Below are 25,011 nucleotides of genomic sequence, written 5' to 3'. Positions count from 1 at the left end.
GTAATGTCTTGCTTTTATATCTGACATTTTGACATCAGTGTTACAGGAAAGTTGCTTGTCATTGTTACATGACAGTAGGTTGTCGTAAGACAAGGCTGCATGAAGTGTGAACTGGAGCTTTCTTGGACCCACAAAAAAAATTGTTTTGGGGGAATGCGGGAATCGATCCCACTACCTATAGCATGCTAAGCAAAAACAATACCAACTGATCAAATTTCCCAGCTGTTTGAAATTGCCACAAGGAGCAACCAAGAGTGTCCAGTCTTGTCAGGCTATGCTGTTGGTGGACTTGTTAGTTTGCGCTCCAGCACTTGCAGAGGCTCATCTCAACAATTGTGCTCTATAGCCAGCGGACGGTTAGCTCAGTTGGTTAGAGTGTGTGATACGCTGCTCTCTGAAAGTTAGTAATGTCTTCCTTTGTCATGTGACATCAGTGTTACATGAGAGTTGCTTGTCATTTTTACATGACAGTTTCATGTCATTGTTTACATGACAGTAGGTTGTCGTAAGACAAGGCTGCATGAAGTGTGAGCTGGAGTTTTCTTGGATCCATAAAATAATGTGCTTTTGGAGAATGCAGGCATCGATCCAACTACCTCAGGGATGCAAAGAATTTGAGCTAATTCCCCAGCCGTTTGGAATTTCCTCAAGAAGCAACCAAGAGGGTCCAGTCTTGTCAGTCTATGCTGTTGGTTGATTTGTTAGTTTAGGCGCCAGCACTTGCAGAGGTTCGGTGCATATCAACAATTGCACCCAATATCTAGTGGAAGGTTAGCTCAGTTGGTTAGAGTGTGGTGCAAATTATTCTAAGGTTATGGGTTCGATCCCCATACTGGAAATTATGTACATTTTGAGTGTCAAAATTATGAGTCACATGCATGTGAATTGTCAAGGGTGCCACAGAATTAAGTTGAGTGAATTGCCAAAATAGCTCAGTTGGGAGAGTGTTAGACTGAAGATCCAAAGGTCCCTGGTTCGATCCCTGGTTTCGGCATCTGTATGTGTTATTTCTTTATGCTCTGGCTTCAAGGAAACTATCCACAGCTTTGTTTGTGGGCCTCAATGGTGTGTGCTACGCTGCTCTTCTGAAAGAAAGTAACGTCTTGCTTTTATATCTGACATTTTGACATCAGTGTTACAGGAAAGTTGCTTGTCATTGTTACATGACAGTAGGTTGTCGTAAGACAAGGCTGCATGAAGTGTGAACTGGAGCTTTCTTGGACCCACAAAAAAAATTGTTTTGGGGGAATGCGGGAATCGATCCCACTACCTATAGCATGCTAAGCAAAAACAATACCAATTGATCAAATTTCCCAGCTGTTTGAAATTGCCACAAGGAGCAACCAAGAGTGTCCAGTCTTGTCAGGCTATGCTGTTGGTGGACTTGTTAGTTTGCGCTCCAGCACTTGCAGAGGCTCATCTCAACAATTGTGCTCTGTAGCCAGCGGACGGTTAGCTCAGTTGGTTAGAGTGTGTGATACGCTGCTCTCTGAAAGTAAGTAATGTCTTCCTTTGTCATCTGACATTGTGACATCAGTGTTACATGAGAGTTGCTTGTCATTTTTACATGACAGTTTCATGTCATTGTTTACATGACAGTAGGTTGTCGTAAGACAAGGCTGCATGAAGTGTGAACTGGAGTTTTCTTGGATCCATAAAATAATGTGCTTTTGGAGAATGCAGGCATCGATCCAACTACCTCAGGGATGCAAAGAATTTGAGCTAATTCCCCAGCCGTTTAGAATTTCCTCAAGAAGCAACCAAGAGGGTCCAGTCTTGTCAGTCTATGCTGTTGGTTGATTTGTTAGTTTAGGCGCCAGCGCTTGCAGAGGTTCGGTGCATATCAACAATTGCACCCAATATCTATTGGAAGGTTAGCTCAGTTGGTTAGAGTGTGGTGCAAACAATGCCAAGGTTATGGGTTCGATCCCCATACTGGCAATTATGTACATTTTGAGTGTCAGAATTATGAGTCACATGCATGTGAATCGTCAAGGGTGCCACAGAATTAAGTTGAGTGAATTGCCGAAATAGCTCAGTGGGAGAGCGTTAGACTAAAGATCTAAAGGTCCCTGGTTCGATCCCTGGTTTCGGCATCTGTATGTGTTCTTTCTTTATGCTTTGGCTTCAAGGAAACTATCCACAGCTTTGTTTGTGGGCCTCAATGGTGTGTGCTACGCTGCTCCTCTGAAAGTAATGTCTTGCTTTTTCATCTGACATTTTGACATCAGTGTTACAGGAAAGTTGCTTGTCATTGTTACATGACAGTAGGTTGTCGTAAGACAAGGCTGCATGAAGTGTGAACTGGAGCTTTCTTGGACCCACAAAAAAAATTGTTTTGGGGGAATGCGGAAATCGATCCCACTACCTATAGCATGCTAAGCAAAAACAATACCAATTGATCAAATTTCCCAGCTGTTTGAAATTGCCACAAGGAGCAACCAAGAGTGTCCAGTCTTGTCAGGCTATGCTGTTGGTTGATTTGTTAGTTTAGGCGCCAGCACTTGCAGAGGCTCGGTGCATCTCAACAATTGCGCCCAATAGGTAGTTGAATGGTTAGCTCAGTTGGTTAGAGTGTGGTGCTAATAACTCCAAGGTTATCTGTTCGATCCCCATACTGGCAATTATGTACATTTTGAGTGTCAAAATTATGAATCACATGCATGTGAATTGTCAAGGGTGCCACAGAATTAAGTTGAGTGAATTGCCGAAATAGCTCAGTTGGGAGAGCGTTAGACTGAAGATCTAAAGGTCCCTGGTTTGATCCCTGGTTTCGGCATCTGTATGTGTTCTTTCTTTATGCTCTGGCTTCAAGGAAACTATCCACAGCTTTGTTTGTGGGCCTCAATGGTGTGTGCTACGCTGCTCCTCTGAATGTAAGTAATGTCTTGTTTTTTCATCTGACGTTTTGACATCAGTGTTACAGGAAAGTTGCTTGTCATTGTTACATGACAGTAGGTTGTCGTAAGACAAGGCTGCATGAAGTGTGAACTGGAGCTTTCTTGGATCCATAAAATAATGTGCTTTTGGAGAATGCAGGCATCGATCCCACTACCTCAGGCATGCAAAGAATTTGAGCTAATTCCCCAGCCGTTTGGAATTTCCGCAAGAAGCAACCAAGAGGGTCCAGTCTTGTCAGGCTATGCTGTTGGTTGATTTGTTAGTTTAGGCGCCAGCACTTGCAGAGTCTCGGTGGATCTCAACAATTGCGCCCAATAGATAGTTGAATGGTTAGCTCAGTTGGTTAGAGTGTGGTGCTAATAACTCCAAGGTTATCTGTTCGATCCCCATACTGGCAATATGTACATTTTGAGTGTCAAAATTATGAATCACATGCATGTGAATTGTCAAGGGTGCCACAGAATTAAGTTGAGTGAATTGCCGAAATAGCTCAGTTGGGAGAGCGTTAGACTGAAGATCTTAAGGTCACTGGTTCGATCCCGGGTTTCGGCATTTGTATGTGTTCTTTCTTTACGCTCTGGCTTCAAGGATACTATCCACAGCTTTGTTTGTGGGCCTCAATGGTGTGTGCTACGCTGCTCCTCTGAAAGTAAGTAATGACTTGCTTTTTCATCTGACATTTTGACATCAGTGTTATAGGAAAGTTGCTTGTCATTGTTACATGACAGTAGGTTGTTGTAAGACAAGGCTGCATGAAGTGTGAACTGGAGCTTTCTTGGAATCACAAAAAAATGTGTTTTTGGGGAATGCGGGCACCGATCCCACTACCTATAGCATGCTAAGCAAACACAATACCAATTGAACAAATTCCCCAGCTGTTTGGAATTGCCACAAGGAGCAACCAAGAGAGTCCAGTCTTGTCAGGCTATGCTGTTGGTGGACTTGTTAGTTTGCGCTCCAGCACTTGCAGAGGCTCGGTGCATCTCAACAATTGTGCTCTGTAGCCAGCGGCCGGTTAGCTCAGTTGGTTAGAGTGTGTGATACGCTGCTCTCTGAAAGTAAGTAATGTCTTGCTTTGTCATCTGACATTGTGACATCAGTGTTACATGAGAGTTGCTTGTCATTGTTACATGACAGTTTCTTGTCATTGTTTACATGACAGTAGGTTGTCCTAAGACAAGGCTGCATGAAGTGTGAACTGGAGTTTTCTTGGATCCATAAAACAATGTGCTTTTGGAGAATGCAGGCATCGATCCCACTACCTCAGGCATGCAAAGAATTTGAGCTAATTCCCCAGCCGTTTGGAATTTCCGCAAGGAGCAACCAAGAGGGTCCAGTCTTTTCAGGCTATGCTGTTGGTTGATTTGTTAGTTTAGGCGCCAGCACTTGCAGAGTCTCGGTGCTTCTCAACAATTGCGCCCATTAGCTAGTTGAATGGTTAGCTCAGTTGGTTAGAGTGTGGTGCTAATAACTCCAAGGTTATCTGTTCGATCCCCATACTGGCAATTATGTACATTTTGAGTGTCAAAATTATGAATCACATGCATGTGAATTGTCAAGGGTGCCACAGAATTAAGTTGAGTGAATTACCGAAATAGCTCAGTGTGTCCTAAGACAAGGCTGCATGAAGTGTGAACTGGAGTTTTCTTGGATCCATAAAACAATGTGCTTTTGGAGAATTGCCGAAATAGCTCAGTTGGGAGAGCGTTAGACTGAAGATCTAAAGGTCCCTGGTTCGATCCCTGGTTTCGGCATCTGTATGTGTTCTTTCTTTATGCTCTGGCTTCAAGGAAACTATCCACAGCTTTGTTTGTGGGCCTCAATGGTGTGTGCTACGCTGCTCCTCTGAATGTAAGTAATGTCTTGTTTTTTCATCTGACATTTTGACATCAGTGTTACAGGAAAGTTGCTTGTCATTGTTACATGACATTAGGTTGTCGTAAGACAAGGCTGCATGAAGTGTGAACTGGAGCTTTCTTGGATCCATAAAATAATGTGCTTTTGGAGAATGCAGGCATCGATCCCACTACCTCAGGCATGCAAAGAATTTGAGCTTATGTAATTATGTACATTTTGAGTGTCAAAATTATGAGTCACATGCATGTGAATTGTCAAGAGTGCCACAGAATTAATTTGAGTGAATTTCTGAAATAGCTCAATTGGGAGAGCGTTAGACTGAAGATCTGAAGGTCCCTGGTTCGATCCCTGGTTTCGGCATCTGTATGTGTTCTGTCTTTATGCTCTTGCTTCAAGGAAACTATCCACAGCTTTGTTTGTGGGCCTCAATGGTGTGTGCTACGCTGCTCCTCTGAAAGTAAGTAATGTCTTGCTTTTTCATCTGACATTTTGACATCAGTGTTAGAGGAAAGTTGCTTGTCATTGTTACATGACAGTAGGTTGTCGTAAGACAAGGCTGCATGAAGTGTGAACTGGAGCTTTCTTGGATCCACAAAAAAATGTGTTTTGGGGGAATGCGGGCATCGATCCCACTACCTATAGCATGCTAAGCAAACACAATACCAATTGAACAAATTCCCCAGCTGTTTGGAATTGCCACAAGGAGCAACCAAGAGTGTTCAGTCTTGTCAGGCTATGCTGTTGGTGGACTTGTTAGTTTGCGCTCCAGCACTTGCAGAGGCTCGGTGCATCTCAACAATTGTACTCTGTAGCCAGCGGCCGGGTAGCTCAGTTGGTTAGAGTGTGTGATACGCTGCCCTCTGAAAGTAAGTAATGTCTTGCTTTGTCATCTGACATTGTGACATCAGTGTTACATGAGAGTTGCTTGTCATTGTTACATGACAGTTTCTTGTCATTGTTTACATGACAGTAGGTTGTCGTAAGACAAGGCTGCATGAAGTGTGAACTGGAGTTTTCTTGGATCCATAAAACAATGTGCTTTTGGAGAATGCAGGCATCGATCCCACTACCTCAGGCATGCAAAGCATTTGAGCTTATTCCCCAGCCGTTTGGAATTTCCGCAAGAAGCAACCAAGAGGGTCCAGTCTTGTCAGGCTATGCTGTTGGTTGATTTGTTAGTTTAGGCGCCAGCACTTGCAGAGGCTCGGTGCATATCAACAATTGCACCCTATAACTAGTGGACGGTTAGCTCAGTTAGTTAGAGTGTGGTGCTAATAATGCCAAGGTTTTTGGTTCGATCCCCATACTAGCAATTATGTACATTTTGAGTGTCAAAATTATGAATCACATGCATGTGAATTGTCAAGGGTGCCACAGAATTAAGTTGAGTGAATTGCCGAAATAGTTCAGTTGGGAGAGCGTTAGACTGAAGATCTAAAGGTCCCTGGTTCGATCCCTGGTTTCAGCATCTGTATGTGTTCTTTCTTTATGCTCTGGCTTCAAGGAAACTATCCACAGCTTTGTTTGTGGGCCTCAATGGTGTGTGCTACTCTGCTCTTCTGAAAGAAAGTAATGTCTTGCTTTTATATCTGATATTTTGACATCAGTGTTACAGGAAAGTTGCTTGTCATTGTTACATGACAGTATGTTGTCGTAAGACAAGGCTGCATGAAGTGTGAACTGGAGCTTTCTTGGACCCACAAAAAAAATTGTTTTGGGGGAATGCGGGAATCGATCCCACTACCTATAGCATGCTAAGCAAAAACAATACCAATTGATCAAATTTCCCAGCTGTTTGAAATTGCCAAAAGGAGCAACCAAGAGTGTCCAGTCTTGTCAGGCTATGCTGTTGGTGGACTTGTTAGTTTGCGCTCCAGCACTTGCAGAGGCTCATCTCAACAATTGTGCTCTGTAGCCAGCGGACGGTTAGCTCAGTTGGTTAGAGTGTGTGATACGCTGCTCTCTGAAAGTAAGTAATGTCTTGCTTTGTCATCTGACATTGTGACATCAGTGTTACATGAGAGTTGCTTGTCATTTTTACATGACAGTTTCATGTCATTGTTTACATGACAGTAGGTTGTCGTAAGACAAGGCTGCATGAAGTGTGAACTGGAGTTTTCTTGGATCCATAAAATAATGTGCTTTTGGAGAATGCAGGCATCGATCCAACTACCTCAGGGATGCAAAGAATTTGAGCTAATTCCCCAGCCGTTTGGAATTTCCTCAAGAAGCAACCAAGAGGGTCCAGTCTTGTCAGGCTATGCTGTTGGTTGATTTGTTAGTTTAGGCGCCAGCACTTGCAGAGGCTCGGTGCATATCAACAATTGCACCCTATAACTAGTGGACGGTTAGCTCAGTTAGTTAGAGTGTGGTGCTAATAATGCCAAGGTTTTTGGTTCGATCCCCATACTAGCAATTATGTACATTTTGAGTGTCAAAATTATGAATCATATGCATGTGAATTGTCAAGGGTGCCACAGAATTAAGTTGAGTGAATTGCCGAAATAGTTCAGTTGGGAGAGCGTTAGACTGAAGATCTAAAGGTCCCTGGTTCGATCCCTGGTTTCGGCATCTGTATGTGTTCTTTCTTTATGCTCTGGCTTCAAGGAAACTATCCACAGCTTTGTTTGTGGGCCTCAATGGTGTGTGCTACGCTGCTCCTCTGAAAGTAAGTAATGTCTTGCTTTTTCATCTGACATTTTGACATCAGTGTTACAGGAAAGTTGCTTGTCATTGTTACATGACAGTAGGTTGTCGTAGGACAAGGCTGCATGAAGTGTGAACTGGAGCTTTCTTGGATCCACAAAAAAATGTGTTTTTGGGGAATGCGGGCACCGATCCCACTACCTATAGCATGCTAAGCAAACACAATACCAATTGAACAAATTCCCCAGCTGTTTGGAATTGCCACAAGGAGCAACCAAGAGTGTCCAGTCTTGTCAGGCTATGCTGTTGGTGGACTTGTTAGTTTGCGCTCCAGCACTTGCAGATGCACGGTGCATCTCAACAATTGTGCTCTGTAACCAGCAGCCGGTTAGCTCAGTTGGTTAGAGTGTGTGATACGCTGCTCTCTGAAAGTAAGTAATGTCTTGCTTTGTCATCTGACATTGTGACATCAGTGTTACATGAGAGTTGCTTGTCATTTTTACATGACAGTTTCATGTCATTGTTTACATGACAGTAGGTTGTCGTAAGACAAGGCTGCATGAAGTGTGAACTGGAGTTTTCTTGGATCCATAAAATAATGTGCTTTTGGAGAATGCAGGCATCGATCCAACTACCTCAGGGATGCAAAGAATTTGAGCTAATTCCCCAGCCGTTTGGAATTTCCTCAAGAAGCAACCAAGAGGGTCCAGTCTTGTCAGTCTATGCTGTTGGTTGATTTGTTAGTTTAGGCGCCAGCACTTGCAGAGGTTCGGTGCATATCAACAATTGCACCCAATATCTAGTGGACGGTTAGCTCAGTTGGTTAGAGAGTGGTACAAATAACGCCAAGGTTATGGGTTCGATCCCCATACTGGCAATTATGTACATTTTGAGTGTCAAAATTATGAGTCACATGCATGTGAATTGTCAAGGGTGCCACAGAATTAAGTTGAGTGAATTGCCGAAATAGCTCAGTTGGGAGAGCGTTAGACTGAAGATCTAAAGGTCCCTGGTTCGATCCCTGGTTTCGGCATCTGTATGTGTTCTTTCTTTATGCTTTGGCTTCAAGGAAACTATCCACAGCTTTGTTTGTGGGCCTCAATGGTATGTGCTACGCTGCTCCTCTGAAAGTAAGTAATGTCTTGCTTTTTCATCTGACATTTTGACATCAGTGTTAGAGGAAAGTTGCTTGTCATTGTTACATGACAGTAGGTTGTCGTAAGACAAGGCTGCATGAAGTGTGAACTGGAGTTTTCTTGGATCCATAAAATAATGTGCTTTTGGAGAATGCAGGCATCGATCCAACTACCTCAGGGATGCAAAGAATTTGAGCTAATTCCCCAGCCGTTTGGAATTTCCTCAAGAAGCAACCAAGAGGGTCCAGTCTTGTCAGTCTATGCTGTTGGTTGATTTGTTAGTTTAGGCGCCAGCACTTGCAGAGGTTCGGTGCATATCAACAATTGCACCCAATATCTAGTGGAAGGTTAGCTCAGTTGGTTAGAGTGTGGTGCAAATAATGCTAAGGTTATGGGTTCGATCCCCATATTGGCAATTATGTACATTTTGAGTGTCAAAATTATGAATCACATGCATGTGAATTGTCAAGGGTGCTACAGAATCAAGTTGAGCAAATTGCCGAAATAGCTCAGTTGGGAGAGCGTTAGACTGAAGATCTAAAGGTCCCTGGTTCGATCCCTGGTTTCGGCATCTGTATGTGTTCTTTCTTTATGCTCTGGCTTCAAGGAAACTATCCACAGCTTTGTTTGTGGGCCTCAATGGTGTGTGCTACTCTGCTCTTCTGAAAGAAAGTAATCTCTTGCTTTTATATCTGACATTTTGACATCAGTGTTACAGGAAAGTTGCTTGTCATTGTTACATGACAGTAGGTTGTCGTAAGACAAGGATGCATGAAGTGTGAACTGGAGCTTTCTTGGACCCACAAAAAAAATTGTTTTGGGGGAATGCGGGAATCGATCCCACTACCTATAGCATGCTAAGCAAAAACAATACCAATTGATCAAATTTCCCAGCTGTTTGAAATTGCCAAAAGGAGCAACCAAGAGTGTCCAGTCTTGTCAGGCTATGCTGTTGGTGGACTTGTTAGTTTGCGCTCCAGCACTTGCAGAGGCTCATCTCAACAATTGTGCTCTGTAGCCAGCGGACGGTTAGCTCAGTTGGTTAGAGTGTGTGATACGCTGCTATCTGAAAGTTAGTAATGTCTTGCTTTGTCATCTGACATTGTGACATCAGTGTTACATGAGAGTTGCTTGTCATTGTTACATGACAGTTTCTTGTCATTGTTTACATGACAGTAGGTTGTCGTAAGACAAGGCTGCATGAAGTGTGAACTGGAGTTTTCTTGGATCCATAAAACAATGTGCTTTTGGAGAATGCAGGCATCGATCCCACTACCTCAGGCATGCAAAGCATTTGAGCTTATTCCCCAGCCGTTTGGAATTTCCGCAAGAAGCAACCAAGAGGGTCCAGTCTTGTCAGGCTATGCTGTTGGTTGATTTGTTAGTTTAGGCGCCAGCACTTGCAGAGGCTCGGTGCATATCAACAATTGCACCCTATAACTAGTGGACGGTTAGCTCAGTTAGTTAGAGTGTGGTGCTAATAATGCCAAGGTTTTTGGTTCGATCCCCATACTAGCAATTATGTACATTTTGAGTGTCAAAATTATGAATCACATGCATGTGAATTGTCAAGGGTGCCACAGAATTAAGTTGAGTGAATTGCCGAAATAGTTCAGTTGGGAGAGCGTTAGACTGAAGATCTAAAGGTCCCTGGTTCGATCCCTGGTTTCAGCATCTGTATGTGTTCTTTCTTTATGCTCTGGCTTCAAGGAAACTATCCACAGCTTTGTTTGTGGGCCTCAATGGTGTGTGCTACTCTGCTCTTCTGAAAGAAAGTAATGTCTTGCTTTTATATCTGACATTTTGACATCAGTGTTACAGGAAAGTTGCTTGTCATTGTTACATGACAGTATGTTGTCGTAAGACAAGGCTGCATGAAGTGTGAACTGGAGCTTTCTTGGACCCACAAAAAAAATTGTTTTGGGGGAATGCGGGAATCGATCCCACTACCTATAGCATGCTAAGCAAAAACAATACCAATTGATCAAATTTCCCAGCTGTTTGAAATTGCCAAAAGGAGCAACCAAGAGTGTCCAGTCTTGTCAGGCTATGCTGTTGGTGGACTTGTTAGTTTGCGCTCCAGCACTTGCAGAGGCTCATCTCAACAATTGTGCTCTGTAGCCAGCGGACGGTTAGCTCAGTTGGTTAGAGTGTGTGATACGCTGCTCTCTGAAAGTAAGTAATGTCTTGCTTTGTCATCTGACATTGTGACATCAGTGGTACATGAGAGTTGCTTGTCATTTTTACATGACAGTTTCATGTCATTGTTTACATGACAGTAGGTTGTCGTAAGACAAGGCTGCATGAAGTGTGAACTGGAGTTTTCTTGGATCCATAAAATAATGTGCTTTTGGAGAATGCAGGCATCGATCCAACTACCTCAGGGATGCAAAGAATTTGAGCTAATTCCCCAGCCGTTTGGAATTTCCTCAAGAAGCAACCAAGAGGGTCCAGTCTTGTCAGGCTATGCTGTTGGTTGATTTGTTAGTTTAGACGCCAGCACTTGCAGAGGCTCGGTGCATATCAACAATTGCACCCTATAACTAGTGGAAGGTTAGCTCAGTTAGTTAGAGTGTGGTGCTAATAATGCCAAGGTTTTTGGTTCGATCCCCATACGAGCAATTATGTACATTTTGAGTGTCAAAATTATGAATCACATGCATGTGAATTGTCAAGGGTGCCACAGAATTAAGTTGAGTGAATTGCCGAAATAGTTCAGTTGGGAGAGCGTTAGACTGAAGATCTAAAGGTCCCTGGTTCGATCCCTGGTTTCGGCATCTGTATGTGTTCTTTCTTTATGCTCTGGCTTCAAGGAAACTATCCACAGCTTTGTCTGTGGGCCTCAATGGTGTGTGCTACGCTGCTCTTCTGAAAGAAAGTAATGTCTTGCTTTTATATCTGACATTTTGACATCGGTGTTACAGGAAAGTTGCTTGTCATTGTTACATGACAGTAGGTTGTCGTAAGACAAGGCTGCATGAAGTGTGAACTGGAGCTTTCTTGGACCCACCAAAAAAATTGTTTTGGGGGAATGCGGGAATCGATCCCACTACCTATAGCATGCTAAGCAAAAACAATACCAATTGATCAAATTTCCCAGCTGTTTGAAATTTCCACAAGGAGCAACCAAGAGTGTCCAGTCTTGTCAGACTATGCTGTTGGTGGACTTGTTAGTTTGCGCTCCAGCACTTGCAGAGGCTCATCTCAACAATTGTGCTCTGTAGCCAGCGGACGGTTAGCTCAGTTGGTTAGAGTTTGTGATACGCTGCTCTCTGAAAGTAAGTAATGTCTTGCTTTGTCATCTGACATTGTGACATCAGTGTTACATGAGAGTTGCTTGTCATTTTTACATGACAGTTTCATGTCATTGTTTACATGACAGTAGGTTGTCGTAAGACAAGGCTGCATGAAGTGTGAACTGGAGTTTTCTTGGATCCATAAAATAATGTGCTTTTGGAGAATGCAGGCATCGATCCAACTACCTCAGGGATGCAAAGAATTTGAGCTAATTCCCCAGCCGTTTGGAATTTCCTCAAGAAGCAACCAAGAGGGTCCAGTCTTGTCAGGCTATGCTGTTGGTTGATTTGTTAGTTTAGGCGCCAGCACTTGCAGAGGCTCGGTGCATATCAACAATTGCACCCTATAACTAGTGGACGGTTAGCTCAGTTAGTTAGAGTGTGGTGCTAATAATGCCAAGGTTTTTGGTTCGATCCCCATACTAGCAATTATGTACATTTTGAGTGTCAAAATTATGAATCATATGCATGTGAATTGTCAAGGGTGCCACAGAATTAAGTTGAGTGAATTGCCGAAATAGTTCAGTTGGGAGAGCGTTAGACTGAAGATCTAAAGGTCCCTGGTTCGATCCCTGGTTTCGGCATCTGTATGTGTTCTTTCTTTATGCTCTGGCTTCAAGGAAACTATCCACAGCTTTGTTTGTGGGCCTCAATGGTGTGTGCTACGCTGCTCCTCTGAAAGTAAGTAATGTCTTGCTTTTTCATCTGACATTTTGACATCAGTGTTACAGGAAAGTTGCTTGTCATTGTTACATGACAGTAGGTTGTCGTAGGACAAGGCTGCATGAAGTGTGAACTGGAGCTTTCTTGGATCCACAAAAAAATGTGTTTTTGGGGAATGCGGGCACCGATCCCACTACCTATAGCATGCTAAGCAAACACAATACCAATTGAACAAATTCCCCAGCTGTTTGGAATTGCCACAAGGAGCAACCAAGAGTGTCCAGTCTTGTCAGGCTATGCTGTTGGTGGACTTGTTAGTTTGCGCTCCAGCACTTGCAGATGCACGGTGCATCTCAACAATTGTGCTCTGTAACCAGCAGCCGGTTAGCTCAGTTGGTTAGAGTGTGTGATACGCTGCTCTCTGAAAGTAAGTAATGTCTTGCTTTGTCATCTGACATTGTGACATCAGTGTTACATGAGAGTTGCTTGTCATTTTTACATGACAGTTTCATGTCATTGTTTACATGACAGTAGGTTGTCGTAAGACAAGGCTGCATGAAGTGTGAACTGGAGTTTTCTTGGATCCATAAAATAATGTGCTTTTGGAGAATGCAGGCATCGATCCAACTACCTCAGGGATGCAAAGAATTTGAGCTAATTCCCCAGCCGTTTGGAATTTCCTCAAGAAGCAACCAAGAGGGTCCAGTCTTGTCAGTCTATGCTGTTGGTTGATTTGTTAGTTTAGGCGCCAGCACTTGCAGAGGTTCGGTGCATATCAACAATTGCACCCAATATCTAGTGGACGGTTAGCTCAGTTGGTTAGAGAGTGGTACAAATAACGCCAAGGTTATGGGTTCGATCCCCATACTGGCAATTATGTACATTTTGAGTGTCAAAATTATGAGTCACATGCATGTGAATTGTCAAGGGTGCCACAGAATTAAGTTGAGTGAATTGCCGAAATAGCTCAGTTGGGAGAGCGTTAGACTGAAGATCTAAAGGTCCCTGGTTCGATCCCTGGTTTCGGCATCTGTATGTGTTCTTTCTTTATGCTTTGGCTTCAAGGAAACTATCCACAGCTTTGTTTGTGGGCCTCAATGGTATGTGCTACGCTGCTCCTCTGAAAGTAAGTAATGTCTTGCTTTTTCATCTGACATTTTGACATCAGTGTTAGAGGAAAGTTGCTTGTCATTGTTACATGACAGTAGGTTGTCGTAAGACAAGGCTGCATGAAGTGTGAACTGGAGTTTTCTTGGATCCATAAAATAATGTGCTTTTGGAGAATGCAGGCATCGATCCAACTACCTCAGGGATGCAAAGAATTTGAGCTAATTCCCCAGCCGTTTGGAATTTCCTCAAGAAGCAACCAAGAGGGTCCAGTCTTGTCAGTCTATGCTGTTGGTTGATTTGTTAGTTTAGGCGCCAGCACTTGCAGAGGTTCGGTGCATATCAACAATTGCACCCAATATCTAGTGGAAGGTTAGCTCAGTTGGTTAGAGTGTGGTGCAAATAATGCTAAGGTTATGGGTTCGATCCCCATATTGGCAATTATGTACATTTTGAGTGTCAAAATTATGAATCACATGCATGTGAATTGTCAAGGGTGCTACAGAATCAAGTTGAGCAAATTGCCGAAATAGCTCAGTTGGGAGAGCGTTAGACTGAAGATCTAAAGGTCCCTGGTTCGATCCCTGGTTTCGGCATCTGTATGTGTTCTTTCTTTATGCTCTGGCTTCAAGGAAACTATCCACAGCTTTGTTTGTGGGCCTCAATGGTGTGTGCTACTCTGCTCTTCTGAAAGAAAGTAATCTCTTGCTTTTATATCTGACATTTTGACATCAGTGTTACAGGAAAGTTGCTTGTCATTGTTACATGACAGTAGGTTGTCGTAAGACAAGGATGCATGAAGTGTGAACTGGAGCTTTCTTGGACCCACAAAAAAAATTGTTTTGGGGGAATGCGGGAATCGATCCCACTACCTATAGCATGCTAAGCAAAAACAATACCAATTGATCAAATTTCCCAGCTGTTTGAAATTGCCAAAAGGAGCAACCAAGAGTGTCCAGTCTTGTCAGGCTATGCTGTTGGTGGACTTGTTAGTTTGCGCTCCAGCACTTGCAGAGGCTCATCTCAACAATTGTGCTCTGTAGCCAGCGGACGGTTAGCTCAGTTGGTTAGAGTGTGTGATACGCTGCTATCTGAAAGTTAGTAATGTCTTGCTTTGTCATCTGACATTGTGACATCAGTGTTACATGAGAGTTGCTTGTCATTTTTACATGACAGTTTCATGTCATTGTTTACATGACAGTAGGTTGTCGTAAGACAAGGCTGCACGAAGTGTGAACTGGAGTTTTCTTGGATCCATAAAATAATGTGCTTTTGGAGAATGCAGGCATCGATCCAACTACCTCAGGGATGCAAAGAATTTGAGCTAATTCCCCAGCCGTTTGGAATTTCCTCAAGAAGCAACCAAGAGGGTCCAGTCTTGTCAGTCTATGCTGTTGGTTGATTTGTTAGTTTAGGCGCCAGCACTTGCAGAGGTTCGGTGCATATCAACAATTGCACCCAATAACTAGTGGAAGGTTAGCTCAGTTGGTTAGAGAGTGGTGCAAATAATGCCAAGGTTATGGGTTCGATCCCCATATTGGCAATTATGTACATTTTGAGTGTCAAAATTATGAATCACATGCATGTGAATTGTCAAGGGTGCTACAGAATCAAGATGAGTGAATTGCCGAAATAGCTCAGTTGGGAGAGCGTTAGACTGAAGATCTAAAGGTCCCTGGTTCGATCCCTGGTTTCGGCATCTGTATGTGTTCTTTCTTTATGCTCTGGCTTCAAGGAAACTATCCACAGCTTTGTTTGTGGGCCTCAATGGTGTGTGCTACTCTGCTCTTCTGAAAGAAAGTAATCTCTTGCTTTTATATCTGACATTTTGACATCAGTGTTACAGGAAAGTTGCTTGTCATTGTTACATGACAGTAGGTTGTCGTAAGACAAGGCTGCATGAAGTGTGAACTGGAGCTTTCTTGGACCCACCAAAAAAATTGTTTTGGGGGAATGCGGGAATCGATCCCACTACCTATAGCATGCTAAGCAAAAACAATACCAATTGATCAAATTTCCCAGCTGTTTGAAATTTCCACAAGGAGCAACCAAGAGTGTCCAGTCTTGTCAGACTATGCTGTTGGTGGACTTGTTAGTTTGCGCTCCAGCACTTGCAGAGGCTCATCTCAACAATTGTGCTCTGTAGCCAGCGGACGGTTAGCTCAGTTGGTTAGAGTTTGTGATACGCTGCTCTCTGAAAGTAAGTAATGTCTTGCTTTGTCATCTGACATTGTGACATCAGTGTTACATGAGAGTTGCTTGTCATTTTTACATGACAGTTTCATGTCATTGTTTACATGACAGTAGGTTGTCGTAAGACAAGGCTGCATGAAGTGTGAACTGGAGTTTTCTTGGATCCATAAAATAATGTGCTTTTGGAGAATGCAGGCATCGATCCAACTACCTCAGGGATGCAAAGAATTTGAGCTAATTCCCCAGCCGTTTGGAATTTCCTCAAGAAGCAACCAAGAGGGTCCAGTCTTGTCAGGCTATGCTGTTGGTTGATTTGTTAGTTTAGGCGCCAGCACTTGCAGAGGCTCGGTGCATATCAACAATTGCACCCTATAACTAGTGGACGGTTAGCTCAGTTAGTTAGAGTGTGGTGCTAATAATGCCAAGGTTTTTGGTTCGATCCCCATACTAGCAATTATGTACATTTTGAGTGTCAAAATTATGAATCATATGCATGTGAATTGTCAAGGGTGCCACAGAATTAAGTTGAGTGAATTGCCGAAATAGTTCAGTTGGGAGAGCGTTAGACTGAAGATCTAAAGGTCCCTGGTTCGATCCCTGGTTTCGGCATCTGTATGTGTTCTTTCTTTATGCTCTGGCTTCAAGGAAACTATCCACAGCTTTGTTTGTGGGCCTCAATGGTGTGTGCTACGCTGCTCCTCTGAAAGTAAGTAATGTCTTGCTTTTTCATCTGACATTTTGACATCAGTGTTACAGGAAAGTTGCTTGTCATTGTTACATGACAGTAGGTTGTCGTAGGACAAGGCTGCATGAAGTGTGAACTGGAGCTTTCTTGGATCCACAAAAAAATGTGTTTTTGGGGAATGCGGGCACCGATCCCACTACCTATAGCATGCTAAGCAAACACAATACCAATTGAACAAATTCCCCAGCTGTTTGGAATTGCCACAAGGAGCAACCAAGAGTGTCCAGTCTTGTCAGGCTATGCTGTTGGTGGACTTGTTAGTTTGCGCTCCAGCACTTGCAGATGCACGGTGCATCTCAACAATTGTGCTCTGTAACCAGCAGCCGGTTAGCTCAGTTGGTTAGAGTGTGTGATACGCTGCTCTCTGAAAGTAAGTAATGTCTTGCTTTGTCATCTGACATTGTGACATCAGTGTTACATGAGAGTTGCTTGTCATTTTTACATGACAGTTTCATGTCATTGTTTACATGACAGTAGGTTGTCGTAAGACAAGGCTGCATGAAGTGTGAACTGGAGTTTTCTTGGATCCATAAAATAATGTGCTTTTGGAGAATGCAGGCATCGATCCAACTACCTCAGGGATGCAAAGAATTTGAGCTAATTCCCCAGCCGTTTGGAATTTCCTCAAGAAGCAACCAAGAGGGTCCAGTCTTGTCAGTCTATGCTGTTGGTTGATTTGTTAGTTTAGGCGCCAGCACTTGCAGAGGTTCGGTGCATATCAACAATTGCACCCAATATCTAGTGGACGGTTAGCTCAGTTGGTTAGAGAGTGGTACAAATAACGCCAAGGTTATGGGTTCGATCCCCATACTGGCAATTATGTACATTTTGAGTGTCAAAATTATGAGTCACATGCATGTGAATTGTCAAGGGTGCCACAGAATTAAGTTGAGTGAATTGCCGAAATAGCTCAGTTGGGAGAGCGTTAGACTGAAGATCTAAAGGTCCCTGGTTCGATCCCTGGTTTCGGCATCTGTATGTGTTCTTTCTTTATGCTTTGGCTTCAAGGAAACTATCCACAGCTTTGTTTGTGGGCCTCAATGGTATGTGCTACGCTGCTCCTCTGAAAGTAAGTAATGTCTTGCTTTTTCATCTGACATTTTGACATCAGTGTTAGAGGAAAGTTGCTTGTCATTGTTACATGACAGTAGGTTGTCGTAAGACAAGGCTGCATGAAGTGTGAACTGGAGTTTTCTTGGATCCATAAAATAATGTGCTTTTGGAGAATGCAGGCATCGATCCAACTACCTCAGGGATGCAAAGAATTTGAGCTAATTCCCCAGCCGTTTGGAATTTCCTCAAGAAGCAACCAAGAGGGTCCAGTCTTGTCAGTCTATGCTGTTGGTTGATTTGTTAGTTTAGGCGCCAGCACTTGCAGAGGTTCGGTGCATATCAACAATTGCACCCAATATCTAGTGGAAGGTTAGCTCAGTTGGTTAGAGTGTGGTGCAAATAATGCTAAGGTTATGGGTTCGATCCCCATATTGGCAATTATGTACATTTTGAGTGTCAAAATTATGAATCACATGCATGTGAATTGTCAAGGGTGCTACAGAATCAAGTTGAGCAAATTGCCGAAATAGCTCAGTTGGGAGAGCGTTAGACTGAAGATCTAAAGGTCCCTGGTTCGATCCCTGGTTTCGGCATCTGTATGTGTTCTTTCTTTATGCTCTGGCTTCAAGGAAACTATCCACAGCTTTGTTTGTGGGCCTCAATGGTGTGTGCTACTCTGCTCTTCTGAAAGAAAGTAATCTCTTGCTTTTATATCTGACATTTTGACATCAGTGTTACAGGAAAGTTGCTTGTCATTGTTACATGACAGTAGGTTGTCGTAAGACAAGGATGCATGAAGTGTGAACTGGAGCTTTCTTGGACCCACAAAAAAATTGTTTTGGGGGAATGCGGGAATCGATCCCACTACCTATAGCATGCTAAGCAAAAACAATACCAATTGATCAAATTTCCCAGCTGTTTGAAATTGCCAAAAGGAGCAACCAAGAGTGTCCAGTCTTGTCAGGCTATGCTGTTGGTGGACTTGTTAGTTTGCGCTCCAGCACTTGCAGAGGCTCATCTCAACAATTGTGCTCTGTAGCCAGCGGACGGTTAGCTCAGTTGGTTAGAGTGTGTGATACGCTGCTATCTGAAAGTTAGTAATGTCTTGCTTTGTCATCTGACATTGTGACATCAGTGTTACATGAGAGTTGCTTGTCATTTTTACATGACAGTTTCATGTCATTGTTTACATGACAGTAGGTTGTCGTAAGACAAGGCTGCACGAAGTGTGAACTGGAGTTTTCTTGGATCCATAAAATAATGTGCTTTTGGAGAATGCAGGCATCGATCCAACTACCTCAGGGATGCAAAGAATTTGAGCTAATTCCCCAGCCGTTTGGAATTTCCTCAAGAAGCAACCAAGAGGGTCCAGTCTTGTCAGTCTATGCTGTTGGTTGATTTGTTAGTTTAGGCGCCAGCACTTGCAGAGGTTCGGTGCATATCAACAATTGCACCCAATAACTAGTGGAAGGTTAGCTCAGTTGGTTAGAGAGTGGTGCAAATAATGCCAAGGTTATGGGTTCGATCCCCATATTGGCAATTATGTACATTTTGAGTGTCAAAATTATGAATCACATGCATGTGAATTGTCAAGGGTGCTACAGAATCAAGATGAGTGAATTGCCGAAATAGCTCAGTTGGGAGAGCGTTAGACTGAAGATCTAAAGGTCCCTGGTTCGATCCCTGGTTTCGGCATCTGTATGTGTTCTTTCTTTATGCTCTGGCTTCAAGGAAACTATCCACAGCTTTGTTTGTGGGCCTCAATGGTGTGTGCTACTCTGCTCTTCTGAAAGAAAGTAATCTCTTGCTTTTATATCTGACATTTTGACATCAGTGTTACAGGAAAGTTGCTTGTCATTGTTACATGACAGTAGGTTGTCGTAAGACAAGGCTGCATGAAGTGTGAACTGGAGCTTTCTTGGACCCACAAAAAAAATTGTTTTGGGGGAATGCGGGAATCGATCCCACTACCTATAGCATGCTAAGCAAAAACAATACCAATTGATCAAATTTCCCAGCTGTTTGAAATTGCCAAAAGGAGCAACCAAGAGTGTCCAGTCTTGTCAGGCTATGCTGTTGGTGGACTTGTTAGTTTGCGCTCCAGCACTTGCAGAGGCTCATCTCAACAATTGTGCTCTGTAGCCAGCGGCCGGTTAGCTCAGTTGGTTAGAGTGTGTTATACGCTGCTATCTGAAAGTTAGTAATGTCTTGCTTTGTCATCTGACATTGTGACATCAGTGTTACATGAGAGTTGCTTGTCATTTTTACATGACAGTTTCATGTCATTGTTTACATGACAGTAGGTTGTCGTAAGACAAGGCTGCATGAAGTGTGAACTGGAGTTTTCTTGGATCCATAAAATAATGTGCTTTTGGAGAATGCAGGCATCGATCCAACTACCTCAGGGATGCAAAGAATTTGAGCTAATTCCCCAGCCGTTTGGAATTTCCTCAAGAAGCAACCAAGAGGGTCCAGTCTTGTCAGTCTATGCTGTTGGTTGATTTGTTAGTTTAGGCGCCAGCACATGCAGAGGTTCGGTGCATATCAACAATTGCACCCACTATCTAGTGGAAGGTTAGCTCAGTTGGTTAGAGTGTGGTGCAAATAATGCCAAGATTATGGGTTCGATCCCCATACTGGCAATTATGTACATTTTGAGTGTCAAAATTATGAGTCACATGCATGTGAATTGTCAAGGGTGCCACAGAATTATGTTGAGTGAATTGCTGAAATAGCTCAGTTGGGAGAGCGTTAGACCGAAGATCTAAAGGTCCCTGGTTCGATCCCTGGTTTTGGCATCTGTATGTGTTCTTTCTTTATGCTTTGGCTTCAAGGAAACTATCCACAGCTTTGTTTGTGGGCCTCAATGGTATGTGCTACGCTGCTCCTCTGAAAGTAAGTAATGTCTTGCTTTTTCATCTGACATTTTGACATCAGTGTTACAGGAAAGTTGCTTGTCATTGTTACATGACAGTAGGTTGTCGTAAGACAAGGCTGCATGAAGTGTGAACTGGAGTTTTCTTGGATCCATAAAATAATGTGCTTTTGGAGAATGCAGGCATCGATCCAACTACCTCAGGGATGCAAAGAATTTGAGCTAATTCCCCAGCCGTTTGGAATTTCCTCAAGAAGCAACCAAGAGGGTCCAGTCTTGTCAGTCTATGCTGTTGGTTGATTTGTTAGTTTAGGCGCCAGCACTTGCAGAGGTTCGGTGCATATCAACAATTGCACCCAATAACTAGTGGAAGGTTAGCTCAGTTGGTTAGAGTGTGGTGCAAATAATGCCAAGGTTATGGGTTCGATCCCCATACTGGCAATTATGTACCTTTTGAGTGTAAAAATTATCAATCACATGCATGTGAATTGTCAAGGGTGCTACAGAATCAAGTTGAGTGAATTGCCGAAATAGCTCAGTTGGGAGAGTGTTAGACTGAAGATCTAAAGGTCCCTGGTTCGATCCCTGGTTTCGGCATCTGTATGTGTTCTTTCTTTATGCTCTGGCTTCAAGGAAACTATCCACAGCTTTGTCTGTGGGCCTCAATGGTGTGTGCTGCGCTGCTCCTCTGAAAGTAAGTAATGTCTTGTTTTTTCATCTGACATTTTGACATCAGTGTTACAGGAAAGTTGCTTGTCATTGTTACATGACAGTAGGTTGTCGTAGGACAAGGCTGCATGAAGTGTGAACTGGAGCTTTCTTGGATCCACAAAAAAATGTTTTTTTGGGGAATGCGGGCACCGATCCCACTACCTATAGCATGCTAAGCAAACACAATACCAATTGAACAAATTCCCCAGCTGTTTGGAATTGCCACAAGGAGCAACCAAGAGTGTCCAGTCTTGTCAGGCTATGCTGTTGGTGGACTTGTTAGTTTGCGCTCCAGCACTTGCAGATGCACGGTGCATCTCAACAATTGTGCTCTGTAACCAGCAGCCGGTTAGCTCAGTTGGTTAGAGTGTGTGATACGCTGCTCTCTGAAAGTAAGTAATGTCTTGCTTTGTCATCTGACATTGTGACATCAGTGTTACATGAGAGTTGCTTGTCATTTTTACATGACAGTTTCATGTCATTGTTTACATGACAGTAGGTTGTCGTAAGACAAGGCTGCATGAAGTGTGAACTGGAGTTTTCTTGGATCCATAAAATAATGTGCTTTTGGAGAATGCAGGCATCGATCCAACTACCTCAGGGATGCAAAGAATTTGAGCTAATTCCCCAGCCGTTTGGAATTTCCTCAAGAAGCAACCAAGAGGGTCCAGTCTTGTCAGTCTATGCTGTTGGTTGATTTGTTAGTTTAGGCGCCAGCACTTGCAGAGGTTCGGTGCATATCAACAATTGCATCCAATATCTATTGGACGGTTAGCTCAGTTGGTTAGAGAGTGGTACAAATAACGCCAAGGTTATGGGTTCGATCCCCATACTGGCAATTATGTACATTTTGAGTGTCAAAATTATGAGTCACATGCATGTGAATTGTCAAGGGTGCCACAGAATTAAGTTCAGTGAATTGCCGAAATAGCTCAGTTGGGAGAGCGTTAGACTGAAGATCTAAAGGTCCCTGGTTCGATCCCTGGTTTCGGCATCTGTATGTGTTCTTTCTTTATGCTTTGGCTTCAAGGAAACTATCCACAGCTTTGTTTGTGGGCCTCAATGGTATGTGCTACGCTGCTCCTCTGAAAGTAAGTAATGTCTTGCTTTTTCATCTGACATTTTGACATCAGTGTTACAGGAAAGTTGCTTGTCATTGTTACATGACAGTAGGTTGTCGTAAGACAAGGCCTGCATGAAGTGTGAACTGGAGTTTTCTTGGATCCATAAAATAATGTGCTTTTGGAGAATGCAGGCATCGATCCAACTACCTCAGGGATGCAAAGAATTTGAGCTAATTCCCCAGCCGTTTGGAATTTCCTCAAGAAGCAACCAAGAGGGTCCAGTCTTGTCAGTCTATGCTGTTGGTTGATTTGTTAGTTTAGGCGCCAGCACTTGCAGAGGTTCGGTGCATATCAACAATTGCACCCAATATCTAGTGGAAGGTTAGCTCAGTTGGTTAGAGTGTGGTGCAAATAATGCCAAGGTTATGGGTTCGATCCCCATATTGGCAATTATGTACATTTTGAGTGTCAAAATTATGAATCACATGCATGTGAATTGTCAAGGGTGCTACAGAATCAAGTTGAGTGAATTGCCGAAATAGCTCAGTTGGGAGAGCGTTAGACTGAAGATCTAAAGGTCCCTGGTTCGATCCCTGGTTTCGGCATCTGTATGTGTTCTTTCTTTATGCTCTGGCTTCAAGGAAACTATCCACAGCTTTGTTTGTGGGCCTCAATGGTGTGTGCTACTCTGCTCTTCTGAAAGAAAGTAATCTCTTGCTTTTATATCTGACATTTTGACATCAGTGTTACAGGAAAGTTGCTTGTCATTGTTACATGACAGTAGGTTGTCGTAAGACAAGGCTGCATGAAGTGTGAACTGGAGCTTTCTTGGACCCACAAAAAAAATTGTTTTGGGGGAATGCGGGAATCGATCCCACTACCTATAGCATGCTAAGCAAAAACAATACCAATTGATCAAATTTCCCAGCTGTTTGAAATTGCCAAAAGGAGCAACCAAGAGTGTCCAGTCTTGTCAGGCTATGCTGTTGGTGGACTTGTTAGTTTGCGCTCCAGCACTTGCAGAGGCTCATCTCAACAATTGTGCTCTGTAGCCAGCGGCCGGTTAGCTCAGTTGGTTAGAGTGTGTGATACGCTGCTATCTGAAAGTTAGTAATGTCTTGCTTTGTCATCTGACATTGTGACATCAGTGTTACATGAGAGTTGCTTGTCATTTTTACATGACAGTTTCATGTCATTGTTTACATGACAGTAGGTTGTCGTAAGACAAGGCTGCACGAAGTGTGAACTGGAGTTTTCTTGGATCCATAAAATAATGTGCTTTTGGAGAATGCAGGCATCGATCCAACTACCTCAGGGATGCAAAGAATTTGAGCTAATTCCCCAGCCGTTTGGAATTTCCTCAAGAAGCAACCAAGAGGGTCCAGTCTTGTCAGTCTATGCTGTTGGTTGATTTGTTAGTTTAGGCGCCAGCACTTGCAGAGGTTCGGTGCATATCAACAATTGCACCCAATAACTAGTGGAAGGTTAGCTCAGTTGGTTAGAGTGTGGTGCAAATAATGCCAAGGTTATGGGTTCGATCCCCATACTGGCAATTATGTACATTTTGAGTGTCAAAATTATCAATCACATGCATGTGAATTGTCAAGGGTGCTACAGCATCAAGTTGAGTGAATTGCTGAAATAGCTCAGTTGGGAGAGTGTTAGACTGAAGATCTAAAGGTCCCTGGTTCGATCCCTGGTTTCGGCATCTGTATGTGTTCTTTCTTTATGCTCTGGCTTCAAGGAAACTATCCACAGCTTTGTCTGTGGGCCTCAATGGTGTGTGCTACGCTGCTCTTCTGAAAGAAAGTAATGTCTTGCTTTTATATCTGACATTTTGACATCGGTGTTACAGGAAAGTTGCTTGTCATTGTTACATGACAGTAGGTTGTCGTAAGACAAGGCTGCATGAAGTGTGAACTGGAGCTTTCTTGGACCCACCAAAAAAATTGTTTTGGGGGAATGCGGGAATCGATCCCACTACCTATAGCATGCTAAGCAAAAACAATACCAATTGATCAAATTTCCCAGCTGTTTGAAATTGCCACAAGGAGCAACCAAGAGTGTCCAGTCTTGTCAGGCTATGCTGTTGGTGGACTTGTTAGTTTGCGCTCCAGCACTTGCAGAGGCTCATCTCAACAATTGTGCTCTGTAGCCAGCGGACGGTTAGCTCAGTTGGTTAGAGTGTGTGATACGCTGCTCTCTGAAAGTAAGTAATGTCTTGCTCTGTCATCTGACATTGTGACATCAGTGTTACATGAGAGTTGCTTGTCATTTTTACATGACAGTTTCATGTCATTGTTTACATGACAGTAGGTTGTCGTAAGACAAGGCTGCATGAAGTGTGAACTGGAGTTTTCTTGGATCCATAAAATAATGTGCTTTTGGAGAATGCAGGCATCGATCCAACTACCTCAGGGATGCAAAGAATTTGAGCTAATTCCCCAGCCGTTTGGAATTTCCTCAAGAAGCAACCAAGAGGGTCCAGTCTTGTCAGTCTATGCTGTTGGTTGATTTGTTAGTTTAGGCGCCAGCACTTGCAGAGGTTCGGTGCATATCAACAATTGCACCCACTATCTAGTGGAAGGTTAGCTCAGTTGGTTAGAGTGTGGTGCAAATAATGCCAAGATTATGGGTTCGATCCCCATACTGGCAATTATGTACATTTTGAGTGTCAAAATTATGAGTCACATGCATGTGAATTGTCAAGGGTGCCACAGAATTAAGTTGAGTGAATTGCTGAAATAGCTCAGTTGGGAGAGCG

The 25,011-nt window shown here is 43.2% G+C and overlaps 17 non-coding genes across 17 annotated transcripts; all 17 read left to right on the top strand.

Moving 5' to 3' along the window:
• The first annotated feature begins 2,024 nt into the window (after positions 1-2,024).
• On the top strand, positions 2,025-2,096 carry trnaf-aaa (transfer RNA phenylalanine (anticodon AAA)). The gene has a single exon. It is a non-coding gene; the product is annotated as a tRNA-Phe (tRNA).
• A 2,486-nt stretch (positions 2,097-4,582) lies between these two features.
• On the top strand, positions 4,583-4,655 carry trnaf-gaa (transfer RNA phenylalanine (anticodon GAA)). The gene has a single exon. It is a non-coding gene; the product is annotated as a tRNA-Phe (tRNA).
• Positions 4,656-7,256: 2,601 nt separating this feature from the next.
• trnaf-gaa (transfer RNA phenylalanine (anticodon GAA)) lies at positions 7,257-7,329 on the top strand. The gene has a single exon. It is a non-coding gene; the product is annotated as a tRNA-Phe (tRNA).
• A 1,035-nt stretch (positions 7,330-8,364) lies between these two features.
• On the top strand, positions 8,365-8,437 carry trnaf-gaa (transfer RNA phenylalanine (anticodon GAA)). The gene has a single exon. It is a non-coding gene; the product is annotated as a tRNA-Phe (tRNA).
• A 601-nt stretch (positions 8,438-9,038) lies between these two features.
• Positions 9,039-9,111, top strand: trnaf-gaa (transfer RNA phenylalanine (anticodon GAA)). The gene has a single exon. It is a non-coding gene; the product is annotated as a tRNA-Phe (tRNA).
• A 2,133-nt stretch (positions 9,112-11,244) lies between these two features.
• On the top strand, positions 11,245-11,317 carry trnaf-gaa (transfer RNA phenylalanine (anticodon GAA)). The gene has a single exon. It is a non-coding gene; the product is annotated as a tRNA-Phe (tRNA).
• A 1,030-nt stretch (positions 11,318-12,347) lies between these two features.
• Positions 12,348-12,420, top strand: trnaf-gaa (transfer RNA phenylalanine (anticodon GAA)). Its single transcript has one exon. It is a non-coding gene; the product is annotated as a tRNA-Phe (tRNA).
• Positions 12,421-13,455: 1,035 nt separating this feature from the next.
• Positions 13,456-13,528, top strand: trnaf-gaa (transfer RNA phenylalanine (anticodon GAA)). Its single transcript has one exon. It is a non-coding gene; the product is annotated as a tRNA-Phe (tRNA).
• A 601-nt stretch (positions 13,529-14,129) lies between these two features.
• On the top strand, positions 14,130-14,202 carry trnaf-gaa (transfer RNA phenylalanine (anticodon GAA)). The gene has a single exon. It is a non-coding gene; the product is annotated as a tRNA-Phe (tRNA).
• Positions 14,203-15,232: 1,030 nt separating this feature from the next.
• On the top strand, positions 15,233-15,305 carry trnaf-gaa (transfer RNA phenylalanine (anticodon GAA)). The gene has a single exon. It is a non-coding gene; the product is annotated as a tRNA-Phe (tRNA).
• Positions 15,306-16,335: 1,030 nt separating this feature from the next.
• trnaf-gaa (transfer RNA phenylalanine (anticodon GAA)) lies at positions 16,336-16,408 on the top strand. The gene has a single exon. It is a non-coding gene; the product is annotated as a tRNA-Phe (tRNA).
• A 1,035-nt stretch (positions 16,409-17,443) lies between these two features.
• Positions 17,444-17,516, top strand: trnaf-gaa (transfer RNA phenylalanine (anticodon GAA)). The gene has a single exon. It is a non-coding gene; the product is annotated as a tRNA-Phe (tRNA).
• A 601-nt stretch (positions 17,517-18,117) lies between these two features.
• On the top strand, positions 18,118-18,190 carry trnaf-gaa (transfer RNA phenylalanine (anticodon GAA)). The gene has a single exon. It is a non-coding gene; the product is annotated as a tRNA-Phe (tRNA).
• A 1,029-nt stretch (positions 18,191-19,219) lies between these two features.
• trnaf-gaa (transfer RNA phenylalanine (anticodon GAA)) lies at positions 19,220-19,292 on the top strand. Its single transcript has one exon. It is a non-coding gene; the product is annotated as a tRNA-Phe (tRNA).
• A 1,704-nt stretch (positions 19,293-20,996) lies between these two features.
• trnaf-gaa (transfer RNA phenylalanine (anticodon GAA)) lies at positions 20,997-21,069 on the top strand. The gene has a single exon. It is a non-coding gene; the product is annotated as a tRNA-Phe (tRNA).
• Positions 21,070-22,104: 1,035 nt separating this feature from the next.
• Positions 22,105-22,177, top strand: trnaf-gaa (transfer RNA phenylalanine (anticodon GAA)). Its single transcript has one exon. It is a non-coding gene; the product is annotated as a tRNA-Phe (tRNA).
• Positions 22,178-22,779: 602 nt separating this feature from the next.
• trnaf-gaa (transfer RNA phenylalanine (anticodon GAA)) lies at positions 22,780-22,852 on the top strand. The gene has a single exon. It is a non-coding gene; the product is annotated as a tRNA-Phe (tRNA).
• The last annotated feature ends 2,159 nt before the right edge of the window (positions 22,853-25,011 follow it).

The sequence above is a fragment of the Oncorhynchus kisutch genome, unplaced genomic scaffold (genome assembly GCF_002021735.2).
Source record: "Oncorhynchus kisutch isolate 150728-3 unplaced genomic scaffold, Okis_V2 scaffold731, whole genome shotgun sequence".
In the NCBI taxonomy this organism is placed as follows: domain Eukaryota; kingdom Metazoa; phylum Chordata; class Actinopteri; order Salmoniformes; family Salmonidae; genus Oncorhynchus; species Oncorhynchus kisutch.
Note: the sequence above shows the minus strand (reverse complement) of the source record. Positions and strands in the feature narration are given on the sequence as shown.